This window comes from Schistocerca piceifrons, chromosome 2 (assembly GCF_021461385.2).
Source record: "Schistocerca piceifrons isolate TAMUIC-IGC-003096 chromosome 2, iqSchPice1.1, whole genome shotgun sequence".
In the NCBI taxonomy this organism is placed as follows: Eukaryota; Metazoa; Arthropoda; class Insecta; order Orthoptera; family Acrididae; genus Schistocerca; species Schistocerca piceifrons.
The window spans coordinates 1,051,742,852-1,051,760,207 of NC_060139.1; the positions used below are offsets into that span (position 1 = coordinate 1,051,742,852).

Sequence of the window (17,356 nt, forward strand, 5' to 3'; positions counted from 1 at the left end):
GAAGACCGTGTCCCAAACACGGAGATTTTGCGCCGCGTGAAACTGGCTGGTATTGAAGCTTTAATAATGAAACATCAACTGAGATGGAGTGGTCACATAGTACGCATGGATGACAGTAGGCTACCTAAAGCGGTGTTCTACTCGCAGCAGTCCGCAGCTCGTGGTCGTGCGGTAGCGTTCTCGCTTCCCGCGCTCGGGTTCCCGGGTTCGATTCCCGGAGGGGTCAGGGATTTTCTATGCCTCGTGATGACTGGGTGTTGTGTGCTGTCCTTAGGTTAGTTAGGTTTAAGTAGTTCTAAGTTCTAGGGGACTGATTACCATAGATGTCAAGTCCCATAGTGCTCAGAGCCATTTGAACCAATCTACTCGCAGCTCTCGTGCGGGAAGATGAGGAAAGGTGGTCAACACCTGCGATATAAAGACACCATTAAACGCCACCTTGCAGCCTGTGGCATTCCAAGCAACCGTTGGGAGGAGCTAGCATTGCGCCGATCGGAGTGGCGATCAACTGTACATAAGGGCATCGAACAATTCGAGCAAAAGCGTCTAATGAACCTGGATGCTAAAAGAGAGCTCCGAAAATCTCAGCTCAAGCCTGTCTACACGTATACTTACAACTCTGCTGGTCAACAAGGACAGAGAAGACTGACGGAGTCGCTGTCGCCGGACACGGCGAGGAGGACATCATCGTCATCATTCATACTTATGAGAAAAACTACTGTGAATATATTGACACCAATAAAATCGAACGTCTGATGTAAATAAAGTAATAAACAGCATTTAAGATCAGTGATGTATATTTACGTGTGGCACATTGGAGTGAAGCTTCTATGATTTACTTTCATTCCCATATAACCGATAAACTAGTGTACAGCGTCGCCATGGGAAGTCTCTCTCTCTCTCCAGTGCTGGCCAAATATTTTATGGAAGAGTCTGAGGAAAAAGCACTGCAGTCGAAAGTCTCGAACCTTCCTGCTTCTGGCGATATGTAGACGATACATTTGTGATGTGGCCCCATGGAATAGAGTCAGTACCTGAGTTTCTGCGACATCTGAACTCGCTCCATCCGAATATGTAGTTCACAATGGAAGTGGAAAAAGATGGCATTTTACCATTCCTGGATGTCATGGTCAAAAGAAAAGCTGACGGTACAGTAGAACATGGGGTCTATCGCAAACCAACTTACCCGGAGCTAAATTTGCAGGCCACAAGCTGTCATCATCCTGCACAACGCAGTAGAGTTGTGCATAGAGCACATGTGGTCTCAGACACCGACAGTCTACCTGGTGAGCTACAACACGTAAGAACGGCATTCCAACAGGATGGCTGTTGCAATAGACAGATACGCCATGCATTCCCTTCTAAGCAAATTCAAAGCAGAGACGTAAATGAAGATGCAGAGACACCCGTTGCTAAATCGTTCTTGCCATATTTTAGCGGCATGTCTTCAAGAATAGAAAGAAACCCAAGAGGCACGACATCAAGTGTGTTTTTCGGCCAACAGCAAAACTGAGGAATTTACTGTGCTTGGTCAAAGACGACCTTGCCTTAGGACACGTGGCGGGTATAAGATCCCGTGCCAGTGTGGAAAATCTTGTATTGGACAGACATGTCGAACCGTGCAAGAACGTTGCGTCGAACACCATCGTCATACACGTCTGGGGCAACCTGATAAATCAGCGGTAGCGGAGCATTGTCTGGGCACGGGGCATCGCATGTTTTACAAAGAGACTGATATTTTATCCTCAGAGTCATCTTTCTGGGATTGTGTTGTTAAGGAGGCCTTAAATATCCGTACGACGGATAATCTTATCTACAGGCATGCAGGTTTTCAGCTAAGCGCCGCCTAGAATCCAGAACTGGCTGCCATTAAATCAAAACAGGGAAAAGAGGCACTTCCGATTCATGACTCGACGCAACGCACTACTGAGATTTAATGAAGTTTTTAACCACAGGAACGTAAGGCAGCGCGGTCATTGCCGCCCCCCCCCCCCGTCCCCCCTCCCCCAGCGAACGTGCGGAAGGCCTTCCTGCGGCTCCTAGCAACGGTCGGGTCACTAGGAACGCCGCTTTCTTCCAAAAGCGAGCGGCTTCCTGCGCACACATATTGCTGGCTCCTGGCCTGATAAATTTTGACACCGCCGCGCGATTATCGCCAGCTGCGTCTTGCAGCAGTCACAGCGGTAACTACAACCACCTTAAGATTTCGAGCAGTTGCATCGATTGAAACATTGTGGGATTCACACAATATGACCCGGCGGCAAACCCGAGAAGTGTTTTTGCAACAGATCCGTCGGGAAAGCCTGAAAAATCAAGTCTGATAAATTCGTGTTTAAAGGTACGATTATTTGCGTGGCATTGTATACATTTTGCAAAATGGTTCACATGGCTCTAAGCGCTATGGGACTTAACTTCGGAGGTCATCAGTCCCCTGTAACTTAAAACTACTTAAACCTAACTAACCTAAGGGCATCACACACATCCATGCCCGAGAGGCAGGATTCGAACCTGCAACCGTAGCGGTCGCGCGGTTCCAGACTGTAGCGCCTAGAACCGCTCGGCCAGCCTGGCCAGCTATACATTTTGCACTCTCCACTTACTTCAAGTATGGACACATATACATATTCCGAGTTCGAAAGGAATGTTACTGGATACGAGGCACAATTGCAGTCAGCAAAAAACGTTTTTCAGAGATGACATCAGCAAAAGCTTTAGATATTCTTTGTATGCTTCTCAGGTGTGGGGATCCCGAGGCTGCTAGCTGCAGATCATATTACGTTCCACGCGATTGCTCGGGCCTTTAAAATTCAGGTGCTGTATGGAAAGGTAATAAGTTTAAGATGCAGCCATGTATACTGATTGCACATGCTCCACTTACATGAAACTGCCAAAAGTAATTGTGATCATAAAACTCACTCAGATACTCATTTATGCCCATAATTCTTTCTGTTGAGCAAAGTAAGCACGAACTAATCTTGAATATGTCTTTAAAATGTGGTCATAATACGTTTTAAACCTTTTTGGGCTCAACCACATGTAAAAAGGGCCATTTTCTCAGGGCATTTTTCCGAAAAAGTAGTGTCATGCACCTAGGACAATACGCAAGAGTAGCTGGCTTACAAGTAAGCTCCTCACAATATCCTTCTATAGTTTATTTTCACAGGAAAGTTAATGTCTGGTTATTTGTAGTGCTTCTTCCACGCCGAACGCCCCAAATTTTGCTGGGTGAATACTTTCTTTTTTTTGCGTCCTTGTCATCTTTTTTGTGTTGAACGATTCATTTTCTTGTATGTTTCACTCGACGGAGATAAATTTCTTCCAATTCGGATGATTCCTGTTGCGATACTTTTCTCTGTATGTTGGTTAAGGTTTCTGGGCACAAAATCCTGCTACACTACTGACTGCATTTGTGTGTGCAAGTTTCTGTAAAAAGTACAGCTCCATCTTCGACAACTCGATCACTTCTAAATCGATTTCTTTATATGAAAACTCCTTTTTCTGTTATAACCTAAGTTCTATGTAATTAAAGTTGGTTCTGATGTAACATAACAGACACTTTGGGCTCTACGCAAAATTTCTTACAATTGTCCGTCGCTTTCCTAATCGACCTTTCTACTTACATTCACTTGATCAGCTATCTTAAGGTGCTTCAGGTTTTCGTATTTGGTTTCTCTTTTAGACCCTGGAGAACAGATGATCACAAGATAAGTATATCCAGTGAGCTGTGGGTTTGTGCTTCTACATTATTAGTTGGCTTCACATTAATGGAATATCGAAGAAGTTATAGGTAGATTTCACCGTCATGAGCTCAAAAAGTGGACACTCCAGCACTTTTGAGACGACTGTGTGTTGTGACCAACGTCGATGCAGCAATCACTTGCTTCTTACGACAATTAGGTTACTTTATAAATGCACCGAGCACCCGTATTACTCACTCAAGACCTCACGGCGTCTGATTACACATTTCTGATCAATTTTGAATGTAACAAAATATTATTTGTACGGTTCTCTAGTAAAAGTATAAGGTAGACACTAATTTGCTAAGGCATCTTGTGTATTTAGAGAAAAACTATATATGTAAACTTATTCAGTAGCATAATGTTTCCAAGTTGGGCTCCACTTCTTTGTCCAGTATAAGTTTCTTTATTACTGACAGGGAATGGCTGTATCTTTTACAGCTTTTTTCCGTCCGTTGATTACTCCCTCAAGTCCAGTACCCGCATGAACAATACCGTCGATCAAAAAGTTTCCGTTTGAGGGCGTTGCTGCAGCGTATATGCAACGTAGCGCGAATCCCATGCGGGTGTATAAGCACCGGTATGCAGGCTAAGGATTAGAGTGGCATTCGCGTCTTTCTGACGTGCGTGCCGTAAATGCGGATAAGTGAACTATGGCGACGCTTTTACACTACTTGCCATTGAAATTGCTACACCACGAAGATGGCGTGCTACAGACGCGGAATTTAACCGAGAGGAAGAAGATGCTGTGATGTGCAAATGATTAGCTTTTCAGAGCATTCACACAAAGTTGGCGCCGGTGGTGACACCTTCAACGTGCTGACATGAGGAAAATTTCCAACCGATTTCTCACACACAAACAGCAGTTGACCGGCGTCGCCTGGTGAAAAGTTGTTGTGATGCCTCGTGTAAGGAGGAGAAATGCGTACCATCACGTTTCCGACTTTAATAAAGGTCGGATTGTGGGCTATAGCGGTTGCAGTTTATCGTATCGCGACATTGCTGCTCGCGTTGGTCGACATCCAATGACTGTTAGCAGAATATGGAATCGGTGGGTTCAGGAGGGTAATACGGAACGTGCTGGAACCCAGAGGCATCGTATCACTAGCAGTCGCGGTGACAGGAATCTTATCCGCATGGCTGTAACGGATCGTGCAGCCACGTCTAGATCCCTGAGTCAACAGGTGGGGACGTTCGCGAGACAACAACCATCTGCACGAACAGTTCGACGACATTTGCAGCAGCATGGACTGTCAGCTCGGAGACCATGGCTGCGGTTACCCTTGACGCTGCATCACAGGCAGGAGCGCCTGCCATGGTGTACTCAACGACGAACCTGGGTGCACGAATGGTAAAACGTCATTTTTTCGGATGAATCCAGGTTCTGTTTACAGCACCATGAAGGTCGCTTCCGTGTTTGGCGACATCGCGGTGAACGCACATTGGAAGCGTGTATTCGTCATCGCCATACTGGCGTATCACCCGGCGTGATGGTATGGGGTGCCATTGGTTACACGTCTCGGTCACCTCTTGTTCGCATTGACGGCACTTTGAACAGTGGACGTTACATTTCAGATGTGTTACGACCCGTGGCTCTACCCTTCATTCCATCCCTGCGAAACCCTACATTTCAGCAGGATAATGCACGACCGCATGTTGCAGGTCCTGTACGGGCCTTTCTGGATACAGAAAATGTTCGAGTGCTGCACTGGCCAGCACATCCTCCAGATCTCTCACCAATTCGTTACGTCTGGTCAATGGTGGCCGAGCAACTGGGTCGCCACAATACGCCAGTCACTACTCTTGATGAATTGTGGTATCGCGTTGAAGCTGCATGGGCAGCTGTACACGCCATCCGAGCTCTGTTTGACTCAATGCCCAGGCGTATCAAAGCCGTTATTACGGCCAGAGGTGGTTGTTCTGGGTACTGATTTCTTAGGATCTATGCACCCAAATTGAGTGAAAATGTAATAACATGTCAGTTCTAGTATAATATATTTGTCCAGTGAATACCCGTTTATCATCTGCATTTCTTCTTGGTGTAGCAATTTTAAAGGCCTTTAGTGTACCAAATACGCCCAAACAGGACCAACTGCTGCTATTCTTTTCTCAGCAGCCGAAGGTCAAACAGCGGTAGACATGTATCGCAGAATGAAGAATCTGTACGGGACAACATGTCTGTCGCAAACCGTCGTTGTAGAATGGTGTGCCGAGGGGTGCCGCTACTTCACGGAAACGCACGTCCCCATATCGCGAATGTCGTAACGCAGAAGTTTCCACCAACTCAAGTGGGATACATACGAACACCCTCTCTACAGAGGTGGTATCTCCCCAAGCTATTATCACGCTTTCGGTCCGTTAAAAAAGACCTTCAAGAGACGACGATTCCTGTCGGAGAAGGATATGCAGCACGTAGTTACGGACTTCTTTACGCAACATGGCACGGCGTTACAGCCTGGTGCGTCGGTGAGACGATTGCCTCAACGCTCACGGCGATTTTGCCTGATCAGAATACCGATCTTGGACTGTACGGCCTTCGAATGGAAACTTTTTGATCGCCCCTGATATTAAAGGTAGCTTAGTTTTGACCTGTGGCTTTATGAATGATGGATGAGGCGATGTTCCGCAGTCGCAGGAACTTCTGGTCGAGACAGATGACAGGCGCTGTTAGCATGCTGACAGTGATATATATGTGCTAACGTTTTCCCACTGGAGAGAATCGTTCCCTGCAATAGACATACCCGTTCCCGCAAATAATGGACACCGAACGCACCTGTGAATATAGTCGTAAAAGGGAATTAGCCAGCAGTAATTATCATAATGTATGAGTTTGTGATTGGCTACTAAGATTATTCTGGCATGTTTACTTCGCAGCGCCGTAAATGCTGAGGAGAAAGTTAGAGCAATTAGAGACGATTGCTGAATGCTTAAAAGATTAATGGAAAAGTTAACTCGTAGCCGCTTCAAGACCCGTCTCCGTAGCCGAGGTTGTAAAAGCACTCCAAGGTGCTCAATGTGGTGACGGTAGAACAGAAAATATTGCTGTTATTTGGCACTGATATTGTGGACAATGAGCACCCAAAACCTAAATAGTAAACCATTATGCGGACGGCACTGGAAGGAAAGTCGCCAACGTGCTTCATTAAATCCAAAGGTTTTTGAACTGAGTTTTATAGAATGATATTATGTGGCACTATCTGTGAATAGAAACTTTAATTCCACCCCCATCCCTGTATCACTCTTCGATTGCACTCTAGAGTAAATAATGAGGCGGCTCAGGGTTTTACCGTCTTCCACTCACTCTGCACTCATCAGAAGGATCCACGTGATAGAAACGCACACTTGGCGACTCATAACGGATCTAGAAAGCCAACAAGAAATAATCTCCACTTGTGTCTTACCCTGGACAGCATTTCGGAATTCTTAAAATAATTTTCTATCGCTCCCTGCCTAATTATTGCACTATCACGGCCCTGTTTGTTCATTACAGGACTCTGCTTATCTCCATCGAACAAAAACACATGGAGCAGAACCCTCAATCGGACTCGAACCAGAGAAAATATATTTATTTGTGTAATTTATCTGGATTTATTGTGGCTCAGACATCAATTAAGCTTACATAGAGAACTGCAACTTCCTTTTAATATTTACCTTAATGTAATACGTACCCTAGGAAGCAACCTATCTCAAAATGATAGTCTGTTATTTTTCACGAAGGACGAGTATAGTCCAAAGGGGATATATCGATGACTACCAAAAAAAAAAAAAGAAAAAGCTCTGCGTCCACTGGGGTATGGGAAACCAAACATCATTACTGCTAACATAATAGGACCCTCAGATCTTTTAGTACTGTGAATACGTAGTGTCAATTGTCGAGACCAGACGGTGTCAGCTCTTGCATTTTCACAGGGTTCGCTTTTTGACAGCACTGTGATATGAAATGCAATTTCTCTCCAAGTTGTAATTCTGATAAGGACATCTACTGATTTGCAGGGCAGATTTGTAATTTTTCCTAGAATCTTTACGCTATGTATTATTCAGCCATTTCCTAATCACCCACCGAAAAATGGGGAAAGAAGGCTTCGTATACTACATTTTCAAAGAATCACATTATTTGAATTGAGGTTCAAGACTCGACCAAGTGTGATTGCAATTTGTAGTACTTCTTAACGGCATTCTACGAAAATTCTCTCCCTCCAAGCGACTTCTTGAGTTTAGAAATCTTAGTAGACAACACGGCTCATACTAATCATTTTTTCAAATAATCAACCGTGACTACACTCTAGGTGTCTCACCAAACGGCTTCCGTAAGTATTGCAACAGAGAAAAGGTGGTCATCTTTACACAGAAATCATACCCAATTCTCTGTTTTAACAGTTTTATTTCCGGAATGTAATATAGCTGATATCGAGCAACTTCTCATCGTATCTATCTATAAGTTTTCTTCTTTTTTTTTTAAAATCTATCCAGCCATGCCGTTTAACAAAATATGCAGCTATTTCGAAAGAATTTAACAGACATACCAATCCACATTCGTAGCATTAGTGACAAAGCAGTTCCAACATTCTTTCTGTACGCCTGTAAATACACTATTTCTTCCCTCACACAAGCTCGTAATATTATGCCATTGCTAATAAATACTGAGCTTGAAACGAACATAAATGTTGTAGTGAACACGTGTTGCACCTAAAGCGATGAGTGTAGTGGTTAATTCCAAATGGCACATATGGCTTGAGTGAAAGCGTAATGCAGTGTCAGATACAACGAAAAAGGTGACATGTTTGCAATGGAATCAGTATTAACAAGCCTATCTTTAAATATAATATTATCCCCCAAATAATTTTATAATTTCTTTGAATACGACATTAAACTTCTCTGGTAAGAAGACTGGAACGTGTCACTGCAATTAAAAGTCATTTTCCAGGCAGTAATTCAATTAACATCACATGGAAACCTACGTTTCACAAAACCAACTACAACGGATATTTCCAGTTTAATACGAATGAGGTTAAGTTATTGTAATATACCAAACGATCTGCATCGTCTTGGAATTCATGATAAATCTTTCTGAAACAATTGCCAATGTCAGGCACTCCTCCCTTTCCTCAAGAGGAGCTAAATGCGTAAATAATAACAGAAATCTTGCTTCTCCCTGTGTCCTGAAGAACTCTCACGGGATCAAGAGTAGTTTCCATCTATCGGCTAGTGATATGATATCTCAAGAAAAGTGATTTAAACATTTAATACATGTTCATAATAAGCACCTGAAGACGAATAGTATATAACGCAAAAACAATGAATGGGAATTTCCAGCCGAACAAATCACCAAGCACCTGTACAACTGTTCTCAGTGCCCAATTTCCTGCACGCTGGAAGAATGGAGAATGCCGCCGAGATTGCTACTTTTGAGTATCATTATTTTTATTGTTTGTAATCTGTTTACATATAACTTATTATACGTCTCTGATTGCTTAACATTGTATCAATATTTCCTTTGTGTGTATTAATTTTATATATTTAGTGTGTTTTTCTCCTTTTTTCTGTTTGTATACAACGCTTTAATACTAAATAAAAAAATTGTAAGAAATATTATTTGATGTTTCTGATAGGATACGTTAATTTTAAATACTCTCTCACTGTTGTAAAACTTTAACTTTAATGAGCACTGTTAACATCTGCCCTGATAAGCATCTTAATTAATGTTTTTCTTACACCTGAGATAGAAATTCAGTACTAGACGATGCTTACGTTCGACGTAAAACTTCCATTTTACATGGCTATCTAAACATGAGGAAGCTGTATAGCTATTTCACTTCCACTAAACTTTTCTTATGTAATTACTAATTTATATAGTGGAAAAACCTGTTATTCTCAATGTACATTGACGTAAAAAAAATGGCGACACCAAGAAGAGGATGTGCGATTTAAATGAAAGTTGGTGGGCGTGTATCTATATCTGAAAGATGATATCTATTCAAATTTCACGCCACTTGCATAAGAGCGATGCTAGTGTCGCCACTACGAGGATGCAAATCGGATTTGCTTGCTGTTGTGCTGCCATTCATGAACAGCATTCCAGAGGGTGCTTTCCAACAGGATAACGCTCGCCCATATACCGCTGTTGTAACCCAACATGCTCTACAGAATGTCGACGTATTGCCTTGGCCTGCTCGACCACCAGATCTGTCTCCAATTGAGCACATGTGCGACAACATCGAATGACAACTCCAGCGTTATCCACAAACAGCATTCACCGCCCCTGTATTGACCAACCAAGTGTAACATGCATGGAACTCCATCCCACAAACTTGGCGTCCGGCAACTGTAAAAGACAATGCATGCACGTTTGCATGCTTGAATTCAACATTCTAGCGGTTACAACGGTTATTGATAGGCCTGCATTTAACATTTGCAATAGCTTAATCGCTTTTAGACTAATCTGTGATCTTGCCATGTTAATCAGTTAAATACATTATCTAGACAAATGTATTCCCGAAATTTCATTACTCCCCAGTAATTATTTTTTGGTGCTGTGATTCTTTTTTTTTTTTTTTTTTGTCAGATCTAAAAGTGTGCACAGTAGATGGTTGCGACCAAGGTATTCTCTAAACCAGTACGAGCCGGTTCACGCGACGCGTAAGCTTGCGCTGGAAGTCCGGCGTCCGTCGAGTCAGCCTCTCCAGCGTCAACAAACAGAAGCCGACACTGGAGAAGCAACGCGCTCTACTCCAGAGTCATGTTCCCGCTTGAAACGTGTCCGGCCTTGTGTGTCACGTCACTGATTCCACGCCACGGGGAAGGCGGATTTCTCACACATCACATTTCACAGATGAAGATCAACGCTGTCACAGGAGTATCGAGTAAAAACTCACTGTAGTCCCACTGAACATTATCTTCGCGGACATACTGCTATATCCATTACAGAATAAGAAACTGACCTCTAAGTATTCTGCGAGATCTCTTTTACGATCTGTGAACTGCAGTTTTTTTTAAATGTACATTTCTTGTGTCAAATGTTCTCTTTTCCAGTGACAGCAAAAAGTAGAGCTTTCGCTTATTACTTCTGTTGCATTCATGAGGACCAACTGACTGCCTCGAATACTGTTATTGTGATCTTTTATAAGTAATAGGCCTACGTCATCATTTTATCTATAATGGAGGGACCCTAGGAGTGCCATTGTGCATATTGTGAAGTAATATCTTGACAATTTCTCCGTGTGCTCTCACGTCGAGATCACATTTCTGTGCACCAATAAAATTATAGTAGATGTCCCGCTTAAAAGAGGTGTTGCACATTTTTATGTCTACGAGCTCTTCGATAAAAGAGCTTCATTAGGTTGAGGCGTCAGGAAAGACTTTTGATTCATGAGATATAATTTATTCGTGAGGCTATTCTCAGCATACTCGAAACTGCACTGGTGGACTGTGTGGTAAAACGGTAATGTAACTAACGAATTTCGGCCGTCAAATGACGGCGAATACGTAACACTTTTGTTGAAATTATCTGTGATACAAGACAAAATCACAGGAAAGGTATAAAACTGTCGCGATGATGAAGAAATCTGATTCGCCAGTACTGGAATAAACACAGCAAGTTGCTGATTGGCTGAAACTATCAAGGCCAATGGCGGATTCAATATGTCGTAATTATTTTGCTAATATTTCCCGTAAATGTCACAAACACTTGCCGTGTGTGAATGTACACACGAATAGTAGACTGATATGTATACAGGGTGTTACAAAAGGGTACGGTCAAACTTTCAGGGAACATTCCGCACACACAAATAAAGAAAAGATGTTGTGTGGACATGTGTCCGGAAACGCTTAATTTCCATGTTAGAGCTCATTTTAGTTTCGTCAGTATGTACTGTACTTCCTCGATTCACCGCCAGTTGGCCCAAGTGAAGGAAGGTAATGTTGACGTCGGTGCTTGTGTTGACATGCGACTCATTGCTCTACAGTACTAGCATCAAGCACATCAGTACGTAGCATCAACAGGTTAGTGTTCATCACGAACGTGGTTTTGCAGTCAGTGCAATGTTTACAAATGCGGAGTTGGCAGATGCCCATTTGATGTATGGATTAGCACGGGGCAATAGCCGTGGCGCGGTACGTTTGTATCGAGACAAGATTTTCAGAACGAAGGTGTCCCGACAGGAAGACGTTCGAAGCAACTGATCGACGTCTTAGGGAGCACGGAACATTCCAGCCTATGACTCGCGACTGGGGAAGACCTAGAACGAGGACACCTGCAATGGACGAGGCAATTCTTCATGCAGTTGACGATAACCCTAATGTCAGCGTCAGAGAAGTTGCTGCTGTACAAGGTAACGTTGACCACGTCACTGTATGGAGAGCGCTACGGGAGAACCAGTTGTTTCCGTACCATGTACAGCGTGTGCAGGCACTATCAGCAGCTGATTGGCCTCCACGGGTACACTTCTGCGAATGGTTCATCCAACAATGTGTCAATCCTCATTTCAGTGCAAATGTTCTCTTTACGGATGAGGCTTCATTCCAACGTGATCAAATTGTAAATTTTCACAATCAACATGTGTGGGCTGACAAGAATCCGCACGCAATTGAGCAATCACGTTATCAACAAAGATTTTCTGTGAACGTTTGGGCAGGCATTGTTGGTGATGTCTTGATTGGGCCCTATGTTCTTCCACCTATGCTCAATGGAGCACGTTATTATGATTTCATACGGGATACTCTACCTGTGCTGCTAGAACATGTGCCTTTACAAGTACGACACAACATGTGGTTCATGCACGATGGAGCTCCTGCACATTTCAATCGAAGTGTTCCTACGCTTCTCAACAACAGATTCGGTGACCGATGGATTGGTAGAGGCGGACCAATTCCAAGGCCTCCACGCTCTCCTGACCTCAACCCTCTTGACTTTCATTTATAGGGGCATTTGAAAGCTCTTGTCTACGCAACCCCGATACCAAATGTAGAGACTCTTCGTGCTCGTATTGTGGACGCCTGTGATACAATACGCCATTCTCCGGGGCTGCATCAGAGCATCAGGGATTCCATGCGACGGAGAGTGGATGCATGTATCCTCGCTAACGGATGACATTTTGAACATTTCCTGTAACAAAGTGTTTGAAGTCACGCTGGTACGATCTGTTGCTGTGTGTTTCCATTCCATGATTAATGTGATTTGAAGAGAAGTAATAAAATGAGCTCTAACATGGAAAGTAAGCGTTTCCGGCCACATGTCCACGTAACATATTTTCTTTCTTTGTGTGTGAGGAATGTTTCCTGAAAGGTTGGCCGTACCTTTTTGCAACACCCTGTATATGCAGACTGAAGCGACGAATGACAATTTGTACCATGACCGGGAATCGGACACGGGTCTCCTGCTGACTAGGCAGATGCATAAACCACTACGCCACACTGGCACAGCGGCTTTGCACAACACAGGCTACTATAGCTCGCCTCCTCCTCAGTCCAAATTCCCGTTCACATTTCAGTCCACTTGGTACTCCCCCTAAACTCGAATACTTACAAACACTGAAAAACATACATTTAACTTTTCTTTTTCAGTCATCAGTCTTCTGTCTTGTTTGATGCGGCCCGCCACGAAATGCTCTCCTGTACCAACCTCTTCATCTCAGAGTAGCACTTGCAACCTACGTCCTCAATTATTTGCAAGATGTATTCCAATCTCTGTCTTCCCCTACAGTTTTTTTCTCTCTACAGCGCCCCCTAGTACCATGGAAGTCATTCCTTGATGTCTTAACAGATGTCCGATTATCCTGTCACTTCTCCTTGCCAGTGCTTTCCACATATCCCTTTCCTTTCCGAATCTGCACAGAACCTCCTCATTCCTTACCTTATCAGCACACCCAATTTTCAACATTCGTCTGTAGCACCACATCTCAAATTCTTCGATTCTCTTCTGTTCCGGTTTTCTCACAGTCCATGTTTCACTACCGTGCAATGCTGTGCTCCAAACGTACATTTTCAGAATTTTCTTCCTCGAATTAAGGCCGATATTTGATATTAGTAGGCTTCTCTTGGCCAGGAATGCCCTTTTTACCAGTGCTACTCTGCTTTTGATGCCTTTCTTGCTCGGTCCGTCATTGGTTATTTTACTGCCTAGGTAGCAGAATTCCTTAACTTCATCTACTCTGTGACCATCAATCATGACAAGTTTGTGGCTGTTGTCATTTCTGCTACTTCTCATTACTTTCGTCTTTCTTCGATTTACCCACAGTCCATATTCCGTACTCGTAGGACTGTTCATTCCCTTCAGCAAGTCATATAATTCTTCTTCACTTTCACTCAGGATAGCAATGTTATCAGCGAATCGTATCACTGATATACTTTCATCTTGAATTTTAATTCCACTCCTGAACCTTTCTATTTCCATCATTGCTTCTTTTATGTAGAGACTGAACAGTAGTGGCGAACGACTACACCTTTTTTAGTCCGAGCACTTGGTTCTTTGTCATCCACTCATATTATTACCTCTTGGCTCTTGTACATATTGTATATTATCCGTCTTTCCCTATAGCTTACTCCTATTTTTCTCACCAATATCTTGCACCATCGTCGAACGCTTTTTTGAGATCGACAAATCCTATAAACGTCGATTTTTCTTTAGCCTTGCTTCCATTATCAGGCGCAACGTCAGTGGTCCCTTTACCTTTCCTAAAGCCAAACTGAACGTAATCTAATACAACCTCAATTTTCTTTTCCATTCTTCTATATATTATTCTCGTCACCAAACCTTGATGCATGGGCTGTTAGCTGATTGTGCGACAATGCTCGCACTTGTCGGCTCTTACAGTCTTCATAATTGTGTAGATGATATTTTTTCGAAAGTCAGATGATATGCCGCCAAACCAAGACATTCTACACACCAACGTGAGTAGTCGTTTTGTTTAGAAATTCTGACGGAATATTATCTATACCTTCTACCTCATTTGATCTTAAGTCCTTACCCACTCTATTGTGGAAATAACCTCATCGAAAGAGAGGAAATTTAAAACTGTGTATATCACAAAAGGGCCAACGGCGTTGCCGCAGTGGTAACACCGGTTCTCGTCAGATCACCAAAGTTAAGCGCTGTCGGGCTGGGCTAGCAGTTGGATGGGTGACCATCCGGTCTGCCGAGCGCTGTTGGCAAGCGGGGTGCACTCAGCCCTTGTGAGGCAAACTGAGGAGCTACTTGATTGAGAAGCAGCGGCTGCGGTCTCGGAAAATGACATACGGCCGGGAGAGCGGTGCGCTGACCACATGCCCTTCCATATCCGCATCCAGTGACGCCTATAGGCTGAGGATGACACGACGACCGGTCGGTACGGTTGGACCTTCATGGCCTGTTCGGGAGGAGTTTAGTTCAGTTTTTATTTCACAAAAGGTAAAAATGTTGTGTACTATGACTGCGATATTAATGAGCCATAACTGGAAACAGTCAACCCAAAACAAATACCTGACTGTAACAGTTTGCGCGCATATGAAACCCAATGATCACTTAAGTTCAGTCGTTGCTAAAGCAGGTTGTAAACATCGGTTCACAGGCATGATACTGAAAACCAATGGAATCAGTATACAGACACATTCGTGCGACCCATCCTCGAACAATGTTCTAGTGTGTGTGGCTGTGCAGATATGAGTAAAAGGGGTACTGAACATATACAATGAAGGGCAGCACAAATGCTCACAGGGCTGTTTGATTTGTGGAGGAACGCCATGGAAACGTCGGAAATCATGAAGTGGCAAAAGCTTAAAAACACCCATCAACCATTACAAAAACTCAAATACAAAATTTCAGAAATTAGTATTAAGTGAAGATTCGAGGAATGTACTACTACTCCTTTATATATCGTTCACTTAGGAATTGCAGAGGCAAGATTTGACTAATTACGGCACCCACGGAGACATTTAAACACTCATTCTTCGCGCGCTCCGTAGGCCTACGCTATTGGAACGGGAAGCAGCCCTAATATAAGGTACAATAAGATGTAGCCTTTGTCATGTGCTTCAAAGTAGTTTGTGGACTGTGGCTCAAGATGTAGGTGTAGAACTCTATAGGTCTGTCATCCCGTGATTGTACACATTCTCGCGTTTTCGTTTCGGTGGAGAGCGATAATGTGATGTCTGATCCAATGACCATCCTTTTGGAATACGTGGTTCCGACGTTTAACGTGAGAGTTCCAGCGCACATGGTCAGAAACAGTTCTTACTCTGCGCTACAACTTTTTTAGAAATGCTCTCTTCATGGCTGGGTGGGGAAGCTTAGCCCGCTGCAGTATAAATCAGTATGCATTAGCTTGCGGCATATTACACAAAATGGCTGACATTACCATCCGATTTACTTTCAACTCAAGTATCTGAAAGTGACAACCCATATACACGTCTAGTTCTGGCTTCAGTGTGACGAAACACTAAAAGGAATGTATCGATAACTGTTTTTCCTTTGCATGCGGGATCGCCTCAACCAATATGGCCAAATTTCTGATTGCCTGAAAGTTGCCTACAGTGTAGCAAACGGTTTCCTGATTTTGGGCGCCGTTATAATACATAGGATAATATTAATTCTGGTCTAATAATGCGAGAAGTAAGTATACTCCAAACAGGAAGGAAGGGCGGGTAGGGATTGACGTCAGGCTGACATCGAGGGCATTTGGGACGGACCACAAGCTTGAGGAAGTAAATCGGTCGACATTTGCGACTGAGGGAAATCTCACGAATGTGAGCCCAGTGTGCTAACCACTGCATCAAGTCACTCGGAATATACTTCAGACAGGCAAATTGCGAACTACGCTTGGTAATGTGAGAACGGCCACAGCATTCACATAAAAAGTATGTTTTTTATTTTTCTCTTTTTTTTAAAATAATGACTTTGCTGTGTAATCGTACAAGTGATCACAGAAAATGTCTTAAGACACAAGTACTACGGCGTGCTGTTCAGGTTAAAAAATTGAGGATAAGTAAAAGAGGTGAGAGAGTGTGGATGGGATAGCGAGAGAAAGCTCTTGCATCTGTTAGCTTTTACCTGGCTAATAAAGCGATACTCACTTTAAAAACATGCGTCATGAATTCTAGATACCACACTCCTTAATGGACGATGCAAGTGGAAGTAATATCGGAATGTCGAACGTAACACTTCAAAGAGTGATTTATAGTTACGTTAATACATAATACAATTGTAGTAAAATTATTTCTCTGTATGTTACAGCTGGCAGAAAAACATTAATTACATTATCCACATTTTCCATCAGTTTTAACATACATTCCTTTATTTTGCAATATTAAGTGCAACCAATAATATTTTGAAAACTGTAATTCTTATTTGACATGAACATTTCTAAAGCATAATGTCTGTGCGGCACGTACATCACACATCATACACTTGTAGCGCGTTCATTTCTCCGACTATTGTGCACTGCAGTCCGGAACATTCTGTGAGTACCTCCGCCGAAAGACTGGTGGCTCCCCATTCTGACCACTGTTATATCCCTGGGGTTATTTGTTCTTCTCTGAGGAATAATGAACTGCACAGTCAATGTTTACCACAGGAAAAACCCGCTATCACCTTCCTTGCAATATGAAGGCAACATAAGAAATAATCTTGATTTATCTGCATTCTGTTAGTC

The 17,356-nt window shown here is 43.1% G+C and overlaps 1 pseudogene; it reads left to right on the forward strand.

Moving 5' to 3' along the window:
- The first annotated feature begins 14,764 nt into the window (after nt 1-14,764).
- Nucleotides 14,765-14,882, forward strand: LOC124778648 (annotated as a pseudogene).
- The last annotated feature ends 2,474 nt before the right edge of the window (nt 14,883-17,356 follow it).